The 6,049-nt window shown below is 41.6% G+C and overlaps 1 protein-coding gene across 1 annotated transcript in view; it reads right to left on the reverse strand.

The window, feature by feature from the left end:
- Positions 1-6,049, reverse strand: part of RREB1 (ras responsive element binding protein 1) — a 146,361-nt gene that overhangs the window by 78,611 nt on the left and 61,701 nt on the right. The window contains exon 2 of the mRNA XM_005857874.2: positions 4,663-4,780. The gene's annotated coding sequence lies outside the window, so the exon portion shown is untranslated. The remainder of the gene's footprint in view (positions 1-4,662; positions 4,781-6,049) is intronic.

The raw sequence follows: 6,049 nt of genomic DNA on the forward strand, positions 1-6,049 counted from the left end.
TATCTGTCCAATTTTCCCAACACCATTTATTGAAGAGACTATCTTGACTCCATTGTATGTTCTTGCCTCCTTTGTCAAATATTAATTGAGCATATTGGTTCGGGCCGATTTCTTGGGCTTTCTTTCTATTCCATTGATCTATATGTCTGTTCTTGTGCCAGGCAATTTCTAAGTCTTCTTTTTCTTCCAAAACCATATTGTGGTTGATGTCCCCTACAGTGTTGTCACCCTCACTCCCAACAGACAGAACGATTTTGCGGTATTTTACTTTCTGAAGCCCGTGCCTGTGTGTGCATGTATGTGTAACAAATACTCTTTCATACTCTGCCCCTGGCGTCCTTCCCTAGGTCCGCTGCATTACTGCAGAGAGACAGGGGCATGCGGGACACTCAGACTCCAATTTGACTCACCTCCCACCTCTACTTAAAACTGACCAAAGACAAGGCAGTTGAGTAATTCACTAAAGGCTCACAGTCCAGAAGGTATTACGTCAAACCTAAAGGAAACCAGGTAATGTGAAAAGAATAATCAAAGGGAAAACTGACCCACAGCCACATCAAAACCTACCTCTACAGGCCTTTTCTAGTTACATCCCTTGCAACTGGTAGTCGATGGCTACAGGTATGGCCAGAAGTAAGTCTACGGGTAAATGATTTCCCTCATTTTATCTGGGAAGGTATTTCATAGCTGAAGCCTGCAGTGAGCCACACACCCTGTCCCCCATGGTGTGCATCAGTAAATCTCACAAGTCCTCAACTACCATCAAACATCACGCTCATTATTTCACCGCCAAGTGAATGCTTAAGGAGAACACCAGAAAGAACATGGCTTCCTGTGGTTTCCTCCTCCAACTTTAGGCAATGTGACCGAGGAGAGGACAGTGGCAACACCCAGAGCAACTACAAGTGTGCCCAGCACCAGAGCAGGAGAGGCCTGGGAATATAACTTTATTAAGTGATGTTGCCATGAGCTTGGAAGTCCCAAAGCCAAAATCCTACCAGAAAAGTCAGAGAGGATGTCAGGAGCAGTCCTTTTCTTGTCAAGAGACAAAATGTGCCTTCTTATTAACAGACTTTTGAAAATATGAACCTAATGGTTTTCCAAATGGTAGGTGAAAGGACTAACTGCAGAGACATACTCCTTAAGACAACTGATTCAGCCTCATCCCTCACATATTTCCTCACAGAGGAAAGTAATGATCAAAATTAAAGGGGGAAAAAAAGCTGTTGTCTTTCCATGAAGTTTCCCCATGCCAGAAGACCATTTAAACTTAATAAAGATTGTGCTTCAAACTTCCTATTTTTAACTGCCTTTAAAGTTTATTTGGCAGATTTCTCTTTAAGAAAGGACATGTGAAGGAAGTACATCCATAAGTGTACACACACCTCAATTCTTTTGTGGATTTCTAACAACAGTATCATCAGTCCCCTAGAACTGTAATCAATCAGCATGTAATTATTTGTTTGATTCAAAGAAGTGGACACCGTCAATACCAATACCAAAACCATCTTCATTCTTTTATCTTATTTTATTTTTATGGATTTTTATTTATTTCAGAGAGGAAGAGAGGGGGAGTCGAACTTGAGACCCTATAGTCTGCAGGCCGATGCTCTATCCACTGAACCAAACCTGCTAGGGCTAAAACCAACTTCTTTTTAAATATATATATTCATTGATTTCAGAGAGGAAGGGAGAGGGAGAGAGAGAAACATCAATGATGAGAGAGAATCATGGATCGGCTGCCTCCTGCACGCCCTACACTGGGGATCGAGCCCGCAACCTGATGATAGAGAATCACTGATCGGCCGTCTCTTGCATGCCCCCTACTGGGGATCGAGCCTGCAACCCGGGCATGTGCCCTGATGGGGAATTAAATTGTGACCTCCTGGTTCATAGGTCGATGCTCAACCACTGAGCCATACCGACCAGGCCATCTTCATTTTTAAAAATATACTTCTCCCATAGTTTTATTGTACATCAAATTATAAAATAACTGGCTAGAAATCTTCTTTACTATAATTATGCCAGTAAAAAAAATTAACCTTTCTAATAATTTATAGTATGAGTTTAGAAGATGATCTTGATTTTGTCCTATGACTCAACTTAGAAAAGAAAATGTGGTAAAGCTTACTAAATCTGAAAATAGGTTAGAGTAAACACCTTTAGGACTAAATATAATATTTTAGGTTAAAATAAAAATTTAATTTAATTCTATCATTGTGTAGGGAAAGAAAGTGGAGAGGAGGGAAATATTCAATATAAAATTAACAAAAATACATTCACTAAGCAGAGCCAAATTGCCAGTAAGAATTTTTCTCACAGTCACTATAACATCAAAGACACATTCTTGCAAACTTCCTAAGTGTCTTAAATATAGAATACCTAGCACTAGTCAAGAGAGCTAACCAGCATAGGGAGAAAAGTCAAGCAAACTTGTTTCCCATTTTGTCCTGACAAGGACCCTTGCTAAATTGGTTTCTTCTGTTAGGATGAAGTGTGATGTAACGCACTGATGACACCAAGATCACCTACATTTACTCCCTTTTCCTGGTTTAAAGGTAAGTTAATAGCATTTTTTTTTAAACAAAGACTGCTTATCTGAGACTTTGAATTGGAGAGACCAAGATGGCGGCATAGGTAAACACCAGAGACTGCTGCCGCAAACAACCACTTCAAAAATACAACTAAAAGACGGAACGGACATCAAGTGTGATGTAACGCACTGATGACACCAAGATCACCTACATTTACTCCCTTTTCCTGGTTTAAAGGTAAGTTAATAGCATTTTTTTTTAAACAAAGACTGCTTATCTCTTTCCTAAAGATGCAATTAACAAAAGGAAACTCTCAGCTACACCATTTGAAGAGCCAGGGCACTCTGAAGAGCTGTTTCAGAGGTACCCAAACGAGCCCCTGGAGCTACCACAAGGTCTCACTCCAGTTTGCTCTTATACTTGAACTCTCCATTGGGACAATGGTGTGAAAGAGGGAAAGAACCTGGTTTTGTGATGGGGAAAATCTACTTTAACATTGAGCTGACTCCTGTGCTAATTTAAACAGAGACCAGTATAGTCAATTCTACCTACCCGAGCCTGACCCTAGACCAGGGGTGGGCAACCCCTGGCACGCGTGCCAAACATGGCATGCCAGTAACTTTTGCTGGCACACGAAACCCTGTCTTATAATCTTCCATTTACAATTTTTTTCTTAATATCGACTTTTTTATTTTTCAGATAAATTCAGTGTAGGTGCATCTTAGATAAATAAATAATTTTACATAACAAGTTATCTTAAAGACCATAGACATGGATTGACGAGAGAGGGGAAGAGCAATTTCTATGCCTCTGCCTTAACTCTCCCTGCCTTCCTAGATCAGACCAGTGTTTTGGTTTCATCCACATACGCTTGTGAATCTTTGTTCTCAGTGATGAATTTTGTTAAGTCTCGTAATAGGAGTAGCCTGACGGATGAAAGTAGTAGCTCGTGCATATCTCTGAAGGTCACGAAATATAAACCTGATGTAAAATCTCTGTCATCAGTGATGCAGCAGCAAAAGTCCCACTGATAATATCAAACGGAGTCATAAAGTTTTCTGTCGGACTATCAGTGTACATGTATACATTAAAAAATAAATGTATTTTTCATCATCATATACTGTGTTTTTGTCGCTCGAATGAATTTTATTATTTCTTCAAGGTTCTTCACATACGTACACCTTAAGAGATATCAAGTAGGCGTAACATGTTCTCAAAAAATTAGGGTTGGCACGCAGAAGAATTTTGAGTCAGAGATTTTGCTGGTTTTGGCACGCACTCACAAAAAGGTTGCCCACCCCTGCCCTAGAGGGTATTATGCTAATGGAAATAAGTCACACAGAGAAAGACAAATACAATATGATTTCACTTATGTGGAATCTAAAGAACAAAATAAACAAAATTGGGGTGTGCAGGAGGCAGCTGATCAATGATTCTTCTCTCATCATTGATATTACCATCTCTCTTTCTCCCTTCCTCTCTGAAATCAATAATAATAAAAAAAAGTTAAAGGTCCATTCACAAAGTGTATTTTTCTTTATTTATATTTATAGTATTAATTTTTTATTCTCTCCTTTGCCCCATTTCTATTCCCTGACAGCATCCTGTACATCAGCCTCACCACTGCAAATAATAATAATGATGATGATAATAATAATAATAATAATAATAATAATAGGAAATTATTGGTCCCATTCTAATACAATCTCCTCCAACTAGAATCAGAGAGGATTCGGAACTCAGATGAAATTCCCAATCACAGATATGAAAAAAAATCCTCATCTTCATTGACATGGCCAGGTGGATGGGCCTGGTATTCATTTTTAGCACAGTCTGGATTTGAGGGTGTGAAGGGAGAAGCAGGAGATGGGATTTATGAAGTGCTGCTTTTCTTGTGAGACAAACACTAGGCACCCTTTTGGAGACTTCTCATCCCACACCTCAGGTCCAACAGGTCAAGAAGTAGCGATTCAGCTACAATTTCACCCTGGCTGTGCATCACAGCCTCTGGGGGACCTGGAGAAGGGGAGGGAACTCAAAGGGAACGTGGGGCGGGAGAGGGAGAGAAAGGAAGACTCAACATTCAAAGTTACTGTGACTCAAGGAAAGTCAATAAAGTTTAACCAACCTGTTTTCTTTGTCTTATCAAGCTGGCCCTCCTTACTGAGGAGCTGGTGCTGGCTGGGCCCAAACGTGGGCAGGGTCACACCTCAAAGCCACCACCTCTGGAGCAGAGTGGGAGCAACCTACAAAATGAGAAAAGGTGACATTATAAGGGAGTCAACACCAAAAATGGTCCCATTTCTTTATTTCTCCACTTAATACCACCAGGAGTCACAAATTAGAGATAACAAAACGTTTCCCACCCCCTGCCTGCACTTTGTAAGCAAGCTTCCAGCTCCTGGGTGGATTCCACCTACTCCTCCATTAGCCTCTGAGCAAGAGCCACTGGGGTCACACGTGCCTGGGACAGAAAGGCTCCCACAGCATGCCCCAGCCATGCCACAGGCAGCGTCACCGGAGAATGGCTCGGACCACTAGTTCCAGGTGGAGCTTCGAGCATCTCAATGGCATGTGAATGCTGATGGATGGCCAGTTGAAAGGGTAGAGAAGGGCGAGGCATGATTAAGTGCTATCAGAACCAGGGAGGAAAAAAGAAGAGCTAAAGAAAGTGAAAAATATGGAACTAAACAGTTCCTCAATGTAAGAGAATGGGAGTGATGGGAGAAGTGTCCATAACAGCTCAAATAGGAACAAATGCATATTTTTCTTTTCTGTCAAGTAAATGCAGCAAATTATTCAAATTGCACGGGCCCTTCAGGAGCTTGAAATGTCTGCTCTGGGGGCCAAAGGCCTCCAAAGTGTGTCTGGGGAGAAAGCCATGTTGGGCCCTCCACACAGTGAGAGAAAACAGGGACGCAGTATTTCCCAGAGCTATGGCGTTCAGCTACACTCTCTAGGTCTCTGAAAAACAGCATCCCATAGCTAAACTGAAGAGTGAAAAACTGGGAAGTAAAAACTAAAGAAGTAAAATAAACGGCCACACAGACAAAACCGGTCAAGAAATACTTGCTTGGTATGTTTTCTTGTGTTTATTCCCCGTTGGAGTCAGAAAGGCTGCCCCATCATGTGAATGCCCAGTTATCATCTCGACTCTTACTTTGTCCGCATGGAGTTACTGAGCACTTGAGGTGGCAAACCTCTGCCCGCCCCGCAGGGTGGCGGGGAGGAAGCCTCCCAGCCCTTTCTGTTAGAAGCAGCTCCTCACGGTTTCTGACACAGTGAACAGTTTCTCTCTTTACACCTCACTGCTTCAATTACTCATCTTTTAACTTTGAACCTTTCTCTTTTGAAAAGTTCTTTGCATTTTGAACAAGCCAGGGGAACCGGAACCCTTACTCGTTCCCCTGTAATTCTCAAAGTTTCTTAGAGGCAAAACCCTCCTTGAGGATCTGATGCAACTGTGGCCCCTCCCACAGAAGCATGCACATTCTTTACACTCAACCTTTTTTTTT

Source organism: Myotis brandtii, unplaced genomic scaffold (assembly GCF_000412655.1).
Source record: "Myotis brandtii unplaced genomic scaffold, ASM41265v1 scaffold1144, whole genome shotgun sequence".
NCBI lineage: Eukaryota > Metazoa > Chordata > Mammalia > Chiroptera > Vespertilionidae > Myotis > Myotis brandtii.